General features: G+C 47.2%; 1 protein-coding gene across 5 annotated transcripts in view; it reads left to right on the forward strand.

Annotated features, from left to right (window-relative positions):
- Positions 1 to 14,705: 14,705 nt before the first annotated feature.
- Positions 14,706 to 17,564, forward strand: part of H6PD (hexose-6-phosphate dehydrogenase/glucose 1-dehydrogenase) — a 19,279-nt gene continuing 16,420 nt past the window's right edge. For 4 of the 5 annotated variants that reach the window (XM_024204338.3, XM_024204339.3, XM_024204341.3 and 1 more), the window contains exons 1-2: positions 14,706 to 14,749; positions 16,483 to 16,545. The gene's annotated coding sequence lies outside the window, so the exon portion shown is untranslated. The remainder of the gene's footprint in view (positions 14,750 to 16,482; positions 16,546 to 17,564) is intronic. The other variant, XM_024204343.3, reaches the window with a different exon arrangement.

The following is a 17,564-nucleotide window of genomic DNA, read 5'->3' on the forward strand; positions in this document are numbered from 1 at the left end:
GGAGGTTGTCTCAGTCTCAGCCATTCCTCATGCTGTATGCAGCTCCCTCTTCTGCACACCCTCCCGCTCCACCCTCCTCCCTGCATCAGACAGGGCTCCTGCTGCAGTGCCGGGCATCACAGGGAAATCATGCTTTGCTGGCTAGTTGGGTCTGCAAAAAGGAAGAGTGTTTGCATTCATCACTTCTTCCGCCTTCTCTGCGGCTGGCGATGTGTAGTAATTAGAGAGAGAAATAACGAACCCTGTAGTTGCCCAAGTCTTATATTAAGGCTCCTTTCCACCTCTCTAGCAGTATAAAGAGGCATTACAGGGAGCGTAAGTTTTGATGTTCACTTTACTTTCCCTGTACGCTGTCAGAGTGGCAGAAAGGGACTTTAGTATAAAGGACAGTTCCACTGGGGCTTCAACCTTTTCCCTTGGTTTTCACAGGCAGGTAGATCTCACGGTTAGGATCTTTTCCTGCTATTCAACCTACGGTCACCTCTTCTTGACTGTATCCCATTGCTCCCATCTATGCACCATTGCAACAGCCCAAGAAACTCTAACGGTGAGCCTCAGCTACCGAGTTTGGATATAAACTTTCCCCCAAGTTCAAGGTCATTTGGATCCAAGTTTTGCTCACGGTGGTCTCCTTGCCTGGAGCACCTCAAGTGCCTCTCCTTGGCGCACAGCAGTCACTCTAGCCTAGCACTCTGTCGGCTTTTGGAAGATTCGCATCATTCCCTGTTGCACTGACAATGCTGTTGCACTGGCAAATCAGTATCAGCTAATCTAGAGAGAGCTTCCCACCTCATATGTGGCTCATACTCTGATGCACGTCCAGTGTGCATGCCTGCTCAGCCCTCAGAAATAGGATGCGGCTCTCCCTCAGGGGTTATGCCAGCATGCACCATTTAAAAAACCTGATCCTTCCTCAACCTTCAGTGCACCCCAAATCTGGCAGCTTCCCCGAAGGCCACAGATGACTGTCCATTGGTTTTATGTCCTGCACATGCATATTGTGGTCCAGACACTACCACTAGGTGCTGGGTCTGCTCCATGCCGACTGGTTGATTTTTAAAGGGAGGGACTGTCAAGAGGAAAATATTTAAGATTGGTGTTAGATTAAAAACCGTGAACGGTTTTAATCCAATATTTCTTTCCACCCCCATTTGTGAAATATGGAAGCTGGATCATAGGTTAGTTCTGTGCTTTTAACAACAAAACACGTAGTTTGTCTATACCTGTTTGTCAGTTTTGCGTTTTTAGACTGTAAGCTTTTGGGGACAGGGACAATCATCTATCCTGTTCCCAAGGGACCCACAGCAACCTTGGTTGGGACCTTTAGGTGCTACCAGAATATAAAAAACAGACTGCTCAGTTTCGCTTCTGCTTCTAGTTAGTTTCACTTTCTAGTTCTAAACAAAGGGCAGGGTTTATCCTGGGCAGTGTACCCAAGAAATATCCCCTGGACTCATTTTTTTTCTTTAGCGATATATAAACGCAGCAAGAGCAGGTGACTTTGCACTTACTACAGTCAAGCAAGTTTGCAGTCAGAAGTTCTTTGTCCCAGTTTCATATACACATTATTGTTATTTGTTGCAGATTGTTGCGGTAGATAGAAATAACGTTTGCTAGATCTCAGTGGTTCTCTCCCATAAATGGGGCCCCTCTCTCTTCGCAGCAGATGAGGGGAAAGTCTAGAGAAGAGTAACTGGATGGCAAACCTGCCACAGCTTAGCACTCACAGCACCACCAGAGATTCTAAGGGCTGAGCTGGAAAAGTTACCTCGGACGGACATTTAGACCCAGGCCTGGGAATAAAGAAGAAAACGATTCAGATTCCTGCGTCAGACAGGGATGGGCAAAACGCCATTTACAGTAGCGGCTGAAGTCCTTTTTTTAAATTTAGACATCGGTGTATCGCACTGCACAACTGAGACAGCCCGTTTCTCCCTCCCACTCCCTTGCATCTGTGATCACTGGATTCTGCAGCAACGCAGCCAACTGGAAGAATCTGCAGAGGTTTTGAGAGAAGTGGCACTAAAAGCTCACTCCCCTACCCCCACCCCCACCCCCAGGCCCTGCTCCAAGCCTTTCAGGTTTGCAGGAGAACAGCCTGGTACTGGGTGCATAAGCACCATTTAGATTCTTCATGGGAAACAGCACTGCCAATAGGCCTCTCATTTTGGAGAGCATTTAATAATCTCCTCTTGAAGTGGACAAATAGCCTCTGCTTTCCACGGCTGCTTTCACCCCCTACCTCTTTAAACCAGCTCTCATGGAAACGACTGATTTATGGAAATGTACATTTGCTGCAGTGCCCGGAGAACATGCCATTCATGTCTTAAGGGGGAGGATAAAGGGGAGCCCAATCTCTCGTTTATTTCCAAGTTATCCCAAAAGCCTGTGTGTAGCCTCTGGTTACGCCACACCACACAAGTGTCAGCAGCAGCACAGAGGGTGATAATTTATAAACTGCAGAAGTACCAGAATATTTCAGGGGTACACTTCTGTGAGTGAGGCACCAGGAACAGCATCCGTGACCTTCAACTGCAAAAAATAACAGGGACGGCTGCCACTTAAACAAATCCCCCTCAACCATTTCCAAACCTTTCTCCCACTAGAGGGGGAGAGAATTACAAACCAATAGACAGGAGTGATCTGCTGCAAATTCCACTCGTCAACCCTGCAAACCAAAACACCCTGCTATGACTATGCAGACCTGGCTCTGATCTCTCCTTGCCCAACCTCCTCAGCCCCAAGAAGGGCAAGGAGTGTGCATCATGTGCATTTAATTTTGGTAAGCACTTCATGTTAGGACTTATAGAGAAGAAACGATTATTGATATCTAAGAGACAAAGACTAGTGCATGGGTAAATTAAATACCATAATAGTCCAAAATAACACAGCTCACAAAAGTGTCACTCATTACACCATGAGTGTCGGCTCTAAGGATTGTGATTCAGGGTGCTATGGTCTCCTATGGGTAGAGATGTTTAGGTCATGATTCCATGCAGAGAAGCAAAAACAACAAGGAGTCTGGTGGCACCTTAAAGACTAACAGATTTATTTGGGCATAAGCTTTCGTGGGTAAAAACCTCACTTCTTCAGATGCAGAGAAGCATAGACTCTATGCCTGTGCTTAGAATATTCTGTATCCTGGCTGGCTTTAGATTCATGTCAATTGCACGTGGATTGTTCTGTGTAATACCTATAGCGGGCCAAAATCCAAGGTGACTCAAAGGGTGCTGCAACTTACAGGTGGAGTGCGCTTGGTTAAGGAGTTTGCACTAAGGACGGCATCCAGTAGGTGATCAAAGCAAGCGTTACATCTACCAAAAGGGAAAAAGTAACAGTGGGCTGTCAGATAAAGCAACCTCTGCTAAGTTATCTTACACTCTCCTATTAGTTTGTCTGCTGCACTTTTCCTTCTTCTCTGCACTTATGTTACATTCCCATACTAGTGCATGTTGCGCAGGAGCCATAAATGGTTACGTGTAACTCACGTCATCCTATTCTTCACCTCCAAATGTGGTCCAGAGACTCCAGTTTGAGTTGAACCTGCTTCTACCAGTACTGAATTTGGCACACATTGTCCTCTATAAGCCACCTCTCTTCTCTCGAGCATCTGATGAAGGGTCATCTTGCCCTCACTGCTGGGAGGCAGGAAGGAACAGCTTTAAGTGGGTATATTCTTCTAGAAAGCCAAACTCCTAGGCACATGGAAGCTGCTCGGCTCTCTATATCCCCTGGATCTCATGTGCTTTGAGTAGATGGGCATATTTCCTCCTCCTGGTGGAATCCTCCCTTCTCCCCAACTCTTCATAAAGGTATCTTATTTCATAAGGCAGCGGCTGATGACGGAACCTCCAGATTCTGCAGTGCAGCCCGTGCTTTGGAACTCTGCATCATCAGATCTGGCCCAGTCTAGGAAAGTCACTCATCCCACAATAGTCTGTCCCCTATTAATAACCATCAGCCTTTATGTTAGTCACACATATGATTACTAGTATACGGTACTTTCTCTCTATGAATTACACAGTGCCACTGATGAGGAACCGCACAAATGTATCAGTGCTTTAATATTTTTTAAAAGCCCAGGCTTAATTCTTGGTAACTGTATGATAGTACATGGGGACATTCAAGACACGCACTATGAGCCAGTGCAAGCCAGCATTATTGTTTGCTATCATTTAATGTTTTAGGTACTTTAGCTTTTGATTTTTTACAGCACACAAAGCTTATCAGGATCTTTACAACCAATCTAGGACTCTACCAGAGACGCAGAGCAGACACTAGGACAAATTCAATCCTGATATAACTTAACGTCTGCAAATTTGACCCGCTGTGCCTGAAGCAGAAGCGTCAAACTCAGGACACCTTGGTTCTAGCCCAGCCTCTGCCACTGACTGGCTGCATGACCTTGGGAATGCAGCCTCTGATCCTCAATTTACTCTGGGGCTAATACTTACCTTGTCCACAGATCTGGGGTTTACTTGACTGGCATTTATAAATCATTGTGCAACCTTCAGATGAAAAACGGCAATACAATTGCCAGGTATTACTATTACAGATCAAAGACAAGTAAAGACACACCTCTGCTTTAGAAGAAGTTATGGACAAGAAAAATGACTCAGCCCTCAGTGGAGACTCTTTGCAGAAATGTCCTCATTGGTGCTGAATGACATCACCAAAAATGCAGACAAAAATGTGGCCATGCCAGGTAGGGTGACCAGACAGCAAATGTGAAAAATCGGGAGAGGGGTGAGGGGTAATAGGAACCTATATAAGAAAAAGACCCAAAAATCAGGACTTTCCCTATAAAATCGGGACATCTGGTCACCCTAATGCCAGGCCCCACTAAATGTCACCAAGTGCTTTTTCCTACAGCAGCAAGGAACTAACTTAGTGTTTTCTAAAAACTGCTTTCAGAGCAACTTTTCTTCCCCTAGATAGATAGAGTATGTGAAATATTTATCTAGCGAGATTTCAACCCAGCTGACTTCGCCGTTATTACATTTCACTAGAATTAACAATTGCTCAGAGTTCAATTCCCCCCCCCCCCCCCGGCCCCATCCATTCACATTCCTATCGATCCCACAGAACTGGCAATTGACAAAATCTGCACTAATTTTTAATTGAGTGTTTGTAGCTGTATTTTTGCACTGTGGGGAAGAAACCCCCATACTAGTTTAGAGAAAGAATCACGTCCCTAATGCCAGTTATTGTGGTTTATTTTTTAAAATCGACAATAAATCATCATTCAAACCTCATTCCATTAGCAGATTTTGTCCAGAGCTCACATCCCCCCAGAAGACGATCCAGGTCTTGCACCCACCGTACGAGCACGTTCCCAAGGGAAATTCTACTTTTGCATCCAGTGGCAAGGCACTGATGCTCAGAGGTCACGCGGCTCATCTCCTGATTTCATAAATCAAACACTAGACACTTGTTTTAAAAAAACAAAACCCAGTTACTTAAACAGAAATGAATGCCCCAGGACAGGATCTTGCTGAAGGCGGGAGCTGCCATCCAAACTTGAATAGGTCACAGCAGGAACCTACATCCCCTCCCTTTATATTTTTAAAACAATTAAAAAGCAAAAGTCAGGACACTGGAGGCTGATCGTGCAAAGGCCTGATTGCCTCGCTTTCCCTGGCTGGCTGGTAGCCGTGGAGAGCGCAGAGCATCAAGGAAGGGGGAAATCCCCTGGCTGAAGCTGCTGCTGCTTCTCTGCAGATCACTTGAAGGAGAAAAGCTTTCGCATTACGGCACTCTTAAAGCGGCAGTGCCCAATTTCTCCTTCCATCTCCTGCATCTCAACCTGCAAGCGCCCGCACAGGTAGGGGTGACAAGGGGGGCGACTGGGGGAGGCCGTGGGGTAGAGAGGGACCCAGGAGGACCCCCCCCACCCCCACGCTGCTGCCTGAGTGGGAAGGCAATGCATTTTGATGCGCTCCTTCCTGCAGCCAAGGGTCTGTCTGCAGTTTGCCAGGGAGCTGGGACTGCAGCAGGACTGCATGAGACGGGGGGCATAAAAATCAATCCATCCCCTCTACCCAGAAAAATGAAACTGCAAAGATATTGCCAGCTGGAAGCCCCAGACAAGCAGCCAAACGGCCTTTAGCAATGCTACAAAGCGGGTTTGAACATCCAAAACAATCCATTTCTGGACGACACTGACTGACCCGTCCCTGCATTGAGCCCCAGCAAGAGCTGAACCGGGGGCAGTTAATTAGCAAGCGCCCCTAGAAAGTTTAAGGGAGGGGGGAAATCCCCAAATCTTATGAATTTCTGCAAATCGCATGAATTACCCCGACCCTTGGGTAGGAAATACGAACACTCCTTTAACAAGGAGCATTGCTAACGGGGGTGAAGGCAAGTTCTGAATCCCCCCAGAAAGGTACCTCTCTCCCCGCAGATCCGCTTTGCGCAGCTCCCGTCCTCGGAGCCGGGTCCTGGCTGAAGCTGCAAAAGTTGCTGGCAGGCTACTGCCGGTGGAGAGGCAGGACCTCCAATAAGGAGTGTCAGATGGGTCCTTGCACTGAAATGAGGCCGGGGGGGGGGGGCCCGAGCTGCTGTTCTGACAAGCAAGCGGGGGGTGGGGGGAGTAAAAAAGAAATTGAAATCCCTGACATTGCAAGAACGCTGATCCTATAGGAAGGCACCTAAGAAGCATCTCCCCCCTCCCCCTTTTCTGTCCAGGTAAAGGCTCGATTTGATTGCCTGCTGGATGGGCTCACCTGGAGAGACACCTCTGGCAACACAAAAACAAATCAGGCCTGTGCACAGACTCGGGGGCCCCTTTCCCCCTCCCTCTTGGGTCCACCTTTTGGGGCAGGTTGGAACTTGTTCACAAGTTACTAGTAGCGCTAGGCCAGCAGGGGCTGGGGAGAAAATGGGCTTGACATGGATAATGCAACAAATAAAGAAGACAGGAGAGGAATAAGGGAGACTCTCATCCAAGCTAATCCCAGTCTTCTCCCAGCCAGTTTAGAACTCCACGGGGAATCCAGTGAGAGGTTCTATCTGAGAAAAAAAACAAAACTCCGCTCATCCGATTGCCCTATGTGCAGGACAATACCAAGCAAGGTTCCAGACCTTGAGCTGGTGTAAATCAACATCACTCCACTGACATCAGTGCTGATTTACAGCCTCTGAGAATCTGGCCCGAAGGCGATTTTTTACCCTTTATGCATTTGATTCCGACCGGCCTTTTATTAGCTGGGTAGAATATTCAGTTTCTGTCTCATTGAGTAGCCCATTGATAAAGTCATTGGAATTGTACAGGAAAGGAAGCTATGCCACCATGCCACCCCCCACCCTCCTTTTTTTCTTCCTCCATGCTGGATTCAGCCCACCGCACCACTAGTCTAGAGCATGATTTCTATGAGCCACAGAGCCGTTGTGTGCAAAGCTCTTTTTCCTCTTTTGGGTCTCAGACGTGGACACGGAGACACTCATTTCCAAGGAAGAGAAGATCCACTTTGCCTCTTTGAATTGCAAAGATGATTTAGCTGCCCCTTTGCTGGCTGTGGGCCCAGAGTCCCTCCACAGCACTGGGAGATGTTGGGTTAGCTTTAGCTCAGGGCTACTCCAGGGCATGGTGTGTATATGTGTATTAAACGGCGTGGTGTAAAATTTATATCAGCTGGGTGAAAGCTCTACGCCAAGCTGTCCTTGATTAGACAAGCCCAAATCCTGTGCTCACTTCTAGTCAAAAGGCTTCTCTTGTTGATCGTTCCATTCCATCTTGGATTCATCCAGCTCCTCAAAGGTACGTAGGCTCCTTCCATTGAAGTTAGGAGGCTACATACCTTTGAGGATCTGGGCTGGTGTCCGGGTCTCAGTCTGGTTCCCTGCGCTTACAGATGCTGCCACGTGGCGCTGAGGCTATTGCAGAATGCACTGGGACCTCTTCAATTTAGCGTGAAGAGGACTTCACGTGACTATGTGACCTAGCTCTGTTGACGGGAGCTCTGACAGGAAGGACTCAGCACAGCACAGCTCAGGACCCTCCAGCTCCGCCGCCCTCGTAACAGTAAATGCCTGTGTTAGAATGTATGATTTGTAATGCAGCTGCCCAAAGACGCCCCAGTCAGATTGAGTCCCATTGTACGAAGTGCTGCACAAATGTATAGGGCCCAAATTCACTCCTGAGCTGCACCCTGTGGAGTCATTTACAGAAGGGCTAAACTGGGTGTGAAGTGCAACCCGCTCAGACGGATTCCATTTTACACCCGCTCTGCGATGGTGCAAAACAACTACCCAGGTGCAGGGCAATGGCAAACAGGGCCCACAGTCAGAGACAGCCTCTACTCTGACGTGCTTCCAGGCCGAAAGCCTAGGCCTTCAGTGGAGCCCAACTTAACTTAATGCAGAGTGCTGGCCGTGCGGTGCCAGGTGCAGGAATGGGGTCTTAATTAAGGCAAGCTGCAATATGTTGGTGTAACGAAGAAGCAGAGAGTGGGGGAGGGCGGGCCAGGGGGATAGGTTTGAGGCAAGACATTAACAAATTACCGGTAAGTACTTTTCATCCATAGATATCAAACCATTTTATGAAGGTGGATGTTATCTTGATCTACAGAAGATGCAGAGACACAGAGTGGGGTCGAGGCCAAGAAGACAGCCATCAGGAGTGCCTCCGGTTTTGGGTGCCCAACTTGAAATACTTTAGGCCAAGTTTTCGGAGCTGTTAAGCACCTGCAGCTCCCAAATCAGAGACGACTTTTGAAAATCCCTCCCCTGTCTCTCATCATAATTGCACTCCCCTTTGGTAATTGGTTTTAGGTCTGAATGGTTTAATTTTTCCACCCTCCAATGCCATCTTGTCATTTTTTGTTCTGCAAAGCTTGCGGGGGGGGGAGGGGTATAGTTTGTTATGAAAAAGCCAATGCACCAAGCAGCTATAATGCTGGGTATTAAATGACCAGTAGCTGAAGATGCATGGGCCAGCGGTGTACCACACTGAACTACACCCCAAACAGGTCTCCAGAATCCTGGCTTCTGTGCAGTCCTGCTTTCCCAGAGGCTCAGTGGAAGCGACAACATACACGGTGCGTCTCCAAATCTCTGGGATCGTTTATAGGGTGGACGCAATGCACCAAAGTAGGGGGGTTGAGAAAGTTAATCAGTAAAGCCTCCAAGCTTGCCCAAGTATCTACTGCTAAACTCAGCCTGGCGTAGCTGGGCCAGCATAAGGGAGTGTCCATGTGCCTTTATCTGATCCTTATTTAATCGGTAACTCTGTAATTTTTTCCAGTGGAGCTGAGTGTTTGTGAACAGTGCTAGCTTGGCACCTTGGGAGTCTGAAGCTCTCCACGCACAGCAAGGGCATTAGCAGTGCAGGCTTCTCGCGGGCTGTGCCATCCATGTGCCTGAGTCCATGCCAGGGATTGTCCTCCAGGGGCCAGAGGGGATTTCGTTCTCCATGGCTCACTCAGGTCCCAGTCCGGCAAGGTACTGACTGCCCGCAACATCACTGGGAGTCTAGGGCACTCAGCACCTCCGAGAGGGTGCTCAGCACTTTGTAGGCTCACACTCTTGATCCTTGGCCTTCCTGCTGCACTTTCAAATGAAGGTGCCAACTAGTGGTAAATGTACTGGTGAGTTTGTGATGTGTGCTCCTGTCCATGGGGAACTGGGCTGACACCCAACAGCTCTCATGTTACATACTTAAGAGGAGAGACACAAGCTGGTCCAGTGGCTAAGGCACTAGGCTGGGACTCAGGAGATCTAGGCTCTGCTGCTGACCAGGTATGTGACCTTGGGCAAGTCACTTCTCCTACTCCTACCACCCTTTGTTTGTCTTGTCTATTTAGATGGTAAGCTCTTTGGAGAAAGGACTGTGTCTTACTGTGTGTGCATACAGCACCAAGCCCCATGGGGCTCTGATCTCAAGGTGGGTCCTCTAGATGCTATTGTAAGATAAACAATAACATAGTAATAGCAATATCACCTTCCTTGAGGATCTCAAAGCACCCACCAACATGAAATGTGCGTCACTGCACCACCCTGTGAGGTAGGTAAGGGATATACATAGCTGTTACTTCACGCACTACTGAATAACCAAACTCTTCTGGTTCATGGAATAAGATGGAGAATAACAACGCAAGAGAGGCTGGAGAATAATAAACCATCACGCCACTGTGAGATAGCTCAGCCACATTGCTTCTGTGCAGTACATTGAGGTGTGCATTTAACAGCATGGACTGTGATCCAAAATCCTGTACTAAGGCACTGCTGCAATACAGCTCAGTGAAAATCACACAGCTGTGCAGTTTGGCTCAGTTAACGTTGGTGTGAGGACTGTAGCTTCATTCTTTTCTGACCTTGGTGCATTTTTAGATTCTCCTCCTTAATGTTGCATTAACATAAGGTTTCTTTGCATTCAATGATCACATGTTCAGAAGAGGCCATTGAGTTTCCTCAGCAGGATTCGTGCAGTTCAGCTTTTTCCAAGTGCAGCACTCCGCATCAGCTCTGCATTGTGACATGCAGGGCAATGCAGCTCCCTGCAGCACCACGCCATCACAATGGGGACATCACTGACCTGCTGGCTTTGCGCTTTGTCCTCAAGCTGCTTCCTAGATATAACGCCGCTGTCTGTAACAACATAATTAGCAAAACTTCTCAGACAGTACAAATAAAGCTACTGTGATTGTTAAACCTGTATCAGTCAATCAGAAATCAATACGAAAGTAGAAGCTGGTATTCAAAGATGCACTATCCACATGGAGTAATAAAAATCTTGATTTAAATGGGCACCGAGACCAAAATGTGAGCTTTTTTAAAATCTCTCTTTATAGAATCTATGTAAATCCTTATTTGGGGTTTTCTCCCCATAATAAGTATGTCAATGCAGTTGTTTACAAGAAAGAAAGAAAGAAAGAAAGACCTCAATGCCAGCAAATTAGCCCTAAAGAAAAACTCTCCATCGACATTCTTCGGAAGGAAACATCCCAATCCTTCCCCCATTGATGTCAATGGCAAAACTCCCATTGACTTACATGGGAACAGGGTTGGGCCCAAAATTTCAAGACAGAAATTTGTGCATGTTTACACACACACACACTCATGCATGTAGAGGTGTCCATTTCTAAAAGAAAGGGAGCATGAGGTTTCAACTGGCATCACTAGAATCACCTGAAGAGGGGAACTCACAATGTTCAGTGCTACCAGGGCTGCAATGGACTCAGATACAGGAATTATTGTCTAGTGTCCATTATTTTCAACAATCCTTCCTTTCCTGTGTATCATTACCCCCATTTCACACACAAAGAAATTAAGGCCCCAAAAGGTCAAGCGCCACTTTCTCACACCCTGACTCACATTGGAGAGTGCTGTTACTCCTCAGCTAGTCCGAGAGAAGCCAATAGAGAAACTCATGGAGGGAGGGGCCAGCCCACAAAGTAAAGGTATCAGAATCTGGACCTACAGGACTTATCCGAGGTCACACAGCAAGTCAGTGGTAGAGTTGACACTAGATCCCAGGTTTTCTGATTCTCAGTCCCATGTTTCTCATCCAGGTGACACAACATCTGAGCTGCCAGCTGTTATTGAGGACTCATCTGGGAACAACTACTCAGCCACACTCGAAACAATTTAGATGGGGCTACTATAAGGTGGGTGCATAACTGGCTGGATAACCGTACTCAGAGAGTTGTTATTAATGGTTCCCAATCCTGCTGGAAAGGCATAACAAGTGGGGTTCCGCAGGGGTCTGTTTTGTGACCGGCTTTGTTCAATATCTTCATTAACGACTTAGATATTGGCATAGAAAGTATGCTTATTAAGTTTGCAGATGATGCCAAACTGGGAGGGATTGCAACTGCTTTGGAGGACAGGGTCATAATTCAAAATGATCTGGACAAATTGGAGAAATGGTCTGAGGTAAACAGGATGAAGTTTAACAAAGACAAATGCAAAGTGCTCCACTTAGGAAGGAAAAATCAGTTTCACACATACAGAATGGGAAGAGACCGTCTAGGAAGGAGTACGGCAGAAAAGGATCTAGGGGTTATAGTGGACCACAAGCTAAATATGAGTCAACAGTGTGATGCTGTTGCAAAAAAAGCAAACATGATTCTGGGATGTATTAACAGGTGTGTTGTGAGCAAGACACGAGAAGTCATTCTTCCGCTCTACTCTGTGCTGGTTAGGCCTCAACTGGAGTATTGTGTCCAGTTCTGGGCACCGCATTTCAAGAAAGATGTGGAGAAATTGGAGAGGGTCCAGAGAAGAGCAACAAGAATGATTAAAGGTCTTGAGAACATGACCTATGAAGGAAGGCTGAAAGAATTGGGTTTGTTTAGTTTGGAAAAGAGAAGACTGAGAGGGGACATGATAGCAGTTTTCAGGTATCTAAAAGGGTGTCATAAGGAGGAGGGAGAAAACTTGTTCACCTTAGCCTCTAAAGAAGCAATGGGCTTAAACTGCAGCAAGGGAGGTTTAGGTTGGGCATTAGGAAAAAGTTCCTAACTGTCAGGGTGGTTAAACACTGGAATAAATTGCCTAGGGAGGCTGTGGAATCTCCATCTCTGGAGATATTTAAGAGTAAGTTAGATAAATGTCTATCAGGGATGGTCTAGACAGTATTTGGTCCTGCCATGCGGGCAGGGGACTGGACTCGATGACCTCTCGAGGTCCCTTCCAGTACTAGAATCTATGAATCTATGAAACGAAGGAAGGCCTTTCCCCCCGATGCACAAATTGGTGTTCTTGGGGTCGGGGAGGAGGTGAGCCCTTTCTCTGAAGCATCAAGGATGGCCACAGCTGGAGACAGGATGCTGGATGGGGAGGGCCAGTGCTCTGCCAACACACAGTGCTGAAGATCAAGATGGAGCATTTGCCCCTGGGTCCCCTGTGTTCTCTACGATTAAGAATTAGGGTGTCTTTGAGTGATGCTGAAAAGCCCCAAGAGCCTGCATGTCATACTTTGGCTCACTCTATGTGGGAGAACCCAATAAAGTGAAGGTAAATTACAGGTATCAAGAAACTATACCACAAAATAGAGCATAAGGAACTGTGTAGTGTAGAGGTGAGAGCATAGGACTGGCCCTCAGGAGAGCTGAGTTCTGTTGTTGTGGCTCAAGTTCCTCATCTGTAAAATGGTTTCATAATATAGATCCACTTTTGTAAAGTGCTTTGAGCAACTTGGGTGGAACACACCATAGGTATGCTAAGTATTTATTCTTACTATGTAGCTCACTGCCCTTTTCTGGATAGAATTAGAACTGCTCAAGTGTGCACTATTAGCTGTAATGTACTGGTGGTTTATGGAGGTTCACCGAGAGTTATTTTCTTTAAAAGCAGAAAGATCAGAGTTCAATCCCTCCTATTGCCATGTATTTCTGAGTGGTCATGGTATGCAATACAGTGACAACTAGGAAGTCTCAAGTGACCACAGATTTTTGTAACGCACATGTTAATTTCACACCCTGTTAGATGGGGAGGTGGTGGGAGCTACATATGGGGCCCTGATGCTGCAATGAGCTCTGGGTGAATGGAGTCCCTGCACGTGGATCTTCCAAGATCAGGGCCATGGGCTGTAAAGGTTGCCTCATTTTGGATTTTGTCCAATGGGATAAGCTATCATAGTGGCATATTGCAACAAAACAGGGGAAGGTGTGACATTATCATGTTGCATTGTGTCTGTTGTCATGCTGCAATGAAAATAATGCAAGAACACATGTCCTAGGCATCCTCAATCTGTGTACAAAGGTCATCAGGTTGAATTGCAAGGTCATCATGTGACAGTGCCTCGCGGGACATGGGCGGTAGCTTTCAGACCTGAGAGCATCCTGCAACCAGTGAGTCCCCACTCCCCAACAAAACTAGATCTCTCCTGCAGCTATTGGGTAGCAGCCCTGTCCTGCCCAGCCACTCATAGCATTTTTAGCATAATGGTAATGTAAACCACAGACAAATAGAGACAGAAGAAAATCCACTGTTTGGGGATGGTAAGTTACTGAACATCAGGACTGTGTAGAGATCAGTGCGTGCATGGCCAGATTTCCCAAAGAGTTCATTATTAATAATTATTTATTATTTGTATTATCACAGAGTCTAGGAGCCCAAAGCATGGTCCAGGACTTCACTGTGCTAGGTGCTGTACAAACCCAGAACAAAAAGATGGTCCCTGCCCCAAGGAGCTTACCCCCTAAGACAAGAGACAACAGCTAGATGGGGGACCACAAGGAAACCATGGGATATGGTCAGCCTGACAGGCAGTGATCTCAACACACCAGCAATCTAACGGTTGTCAAGTTTTTTGTAGACAACATGGCAAAGGAGAGTTTGGTGGAGGGATTTGATGGCGGCTAATGAGATAGCTCTGGGGATGCTAACTGGGAGCTTCTCCCAAGCATGTGGGGCAGCGTGGGAGAAAGCACTCACAGCTTTGTTTCAAAACTTGACAAGTCCCATGGGCTCTACAGCTGCTGGGAACTTTTGGAAGTCTGGCCAGCTTCATTTAAGTGCTCAGATAGGAGCTAAAATCTTTGCGGGGGGGGGGAAATCTGGACCCTCTGAGACTGGAGCTGCCTAGTTTGGGGGCCAGACCCACCCTTGCAGATGAATCCCTAAGAATCCACTTATACAATCTTTCTGCCCCCTCCCGCCTCTCAATAGCGGGAGCCAGTGCAGAGTGAACCATAGACTTTACTAGCAGAGGCGGAGCGGAGCCCTGTGCGCCGGTGCGGGAGGCGGAGCCCGCAGCTGCAGCCGGCCCGGCCCAGGGAGGATTTCCCGTGGCTTGGCCCTTCGGGTGAGTACGGGGGGAGGGGGCTCGCGTATGTCCTGGGCGGCGGGCCCTGCTGGGGGGCTCTGCCCGGCTGCTGCGTGGGGCGAGCCGCTGCGAAACGTGTGGTGGGAGCAGAGCCAGCTGCAGCGCCGTGCACTCTGCCCAGCTTGCAAACTGCTGGGTGGTGGTGGGGAGCCCAGGGGGATGGGCTGCTGTGCGGCCAAGCGGGGGCAGTCTGGGCTGTCCGTGCACAAGAGCACGTGTCAGCTGGTGGGCTGTGGGTTTGCAGAATTAGACTTGGATTTGGGGTGAGCCCCACTCCTAGGGGAGATGGGGGAGGGGTCAGCTAGTGCTTTTTGGGGAGGAAGGAATATGAGGAAGTTCCTCCCCTCCCCTGTCTTGGGCTGTGTGTGTAAGAAAGCACCATGGTCAGGGCTCTTTCTTCTTGCACAAGTCAATTTGCAGAGTGCACTTGGTTTCTGTTCCGTGGAGGATTCTGGGACGGGAGGAGGTGAAGGGAGGAGCTCAGTCAGTCGTTTATGGGTAGGGAGATTGTGTGTGTGTGTGAGGAGTGATTTATTTATGGGGTGTGGGTTTTGGTGATGCCTTGTCGAGGGAAGGGAACAAAGTTACTATATTTATAAAATCAACAAGGAGTCCGGTGGTACCTTAAAGACTAACAGATTTATTTGGGTATAAGCTTTCGTGGGTAAAAAACCCACTTCTTCAGATGCATGTAATATTCACTCCATGTATCTGAAGAAGTGGGTTTTTTACCCACGAAAGCTTATGCCCAAATAAATCTGTTAGTCTTTAAGGTGTCACTGGACTCCTCATTGTTTTTGTGGATACAGTCTCACACGGCTACGCCTCGGCTACTTGACAAAGTTATTTATGTGTAGGTTGTGCGTGTGGTGTACGTTACAAGAAATACTCCTCTTTTAAGGTAACTTTTCCTTAGATCTCACCTAAGGAAATACACTTCCCCATCTCTGCCTCGGTAACTCTCTGGTTTGTTTTATTGTTTTTGGTAAAACATTTGCTAGTTATTGCCAATTATGACACTGGTTATCTCTGTGCATGGTTCCATGACCTTGATGAAATTCGTCTCCTGCCTCCTTGCTGCTTAGGGGTTTAACAAATAAATTACTGGGTTGGAGTCAGCCTGAGGAAGGCAGATGAGGAGTATTTTAGATCTCCACTTAGACACACTGATCGGAGTAGCAAGAAACGCTAACCCTTGTATTGCCAACGTTTTGCCTTCTGTGTCATTGAGGAATAGATGCTATATTGATTGGGGCTTTTATAAATGCGAGTCTGCTCCTCCTACTCGCCGGAAATTCTGTGATTCAGTTTTCTGGGGCTGGTGGCCTAAGCTCTGTCCCCTTTGTGTGAGGCTTGGAGGTCACGGCTTTGTCAGAACAGTTAATAGAAAGGATCAAGTGCTAATTTGAATCTCTCCTTCTGTACTTAATGGGATCTGGGGCATTAAACCTCTGACTTTTCCAGGAACTGATGGTGCCAATTCAACCCATCTCTAATTCTCCCCCGTGCAGAAGGCTGACTTTTTTTTCCTGATTCTCACTCCCTCTTGGTGACGCTTTCCTTCGTGTTTTATTTATGCCCAGCCTTACAGAAGGATTAAGCCATGCTGTGTTGTGCTGTGTATCTCTTAAATGTTTTGCGGAGCGGACTGAATGCTAATTCACTAGTGAAAACCTGCCACTCAGTGATCATTTTGTCATTTTTTCATACAGCGACGAGTTGGGTGATTGAGACTTCTAGCCAGTCGTGACAGTAGCTGCTGTTTTCCCAAGGCTGTAAGTGCTTTTCTTTGGTCAGAAGACTGTGTGTGTGTGTGTGTGTGTGTGTGTGTAAAAGTGATTAACACGTGATTTTTCTCTGCAGTGCTCTCCCAGACCAACCCAAATCAATCTTACTCCCTTAAAGAGCCCAGCACTAAAGACTTCAGTGTGATCTGTGCCGTACTGTGCGTGGCTTTTTGGTTAGCAGAGGCAGAGAGTTTGGGAGAACATATTTGGCCCTGATCTTGCAATCACCTGCACTAGTGGATCTGTAATGAAAAATTGGGGCCTAAGACAGTCTTTCAGCCTCCCTTGGGTACCCCATTGGACTGCTAACCTTGAAGACAACCCGTAGTTTGACAGATCATTGCAGGATGAGGGCCTGAATGCGTATGTCACAGTGGTTATGGCCAAGTGGAATGCTCTCAGTATGGGTCCTGAACTGCTGCGAGCAGTGACATCCAGGGTGAGAAAGCCCTTGGAATTGGTTTGCTGGGCAGTAGGGTCTAAGGCCTTCATCCGGCATCCATGCATGGCAGCGTTACCCTCAGTGGATTGCCTGAATGGAGTCACTGCAGGACAAGACTTTATGGCCATGTTGTAAAATCCATTCATTTTAATCGGGCTGTTTATTTTCAGGTTTGTGGTTGTCAGGGTGTTTCTTATAACGGGGGGAGGGGACAGACGGGGGGACTTTTGCACCAGTGCTGCCTTATGCCCATTTGATAGCAATTATTTTGGTTTTTAAGTTTTGGGAATTTACCCAGATAAACCCAAACAAGCTATTCTTCAACCAGAATAAGAATGTCTGCACAGGGGCCTGCACCGGTTTAACTAACCCAGATTTAAAATGGATTTAAGTTAAAATGTTGCAACTTTCTCATATAGCTAAGCTGTAGGTCACATGGGAAAGGAATCCTTCTTGGGTAACATAATCCTGTCTGGTTTTATTTTTACATGGGTCCTTTTTGTTATATGATATTACAGCCAGGGCCGGTGCAAGGAAGTTTCGCGCCCTAGGCGAAACTTCCACC

Source organism: Terrapene carolina, unplaced genomic scaffold (assembly GCF_002925995.2).
Source record: "Terrapene carolina triunguis isolate 2854851 unplaced genomic scaffold, T_m_triunguis-2.0 Scaffold714, whole genome shotgun sequence".
NCBI lineage: Eukaryota > Metazoa > Chordata > Testudines > Emydidae > Terrapene > Terrapene triunguis.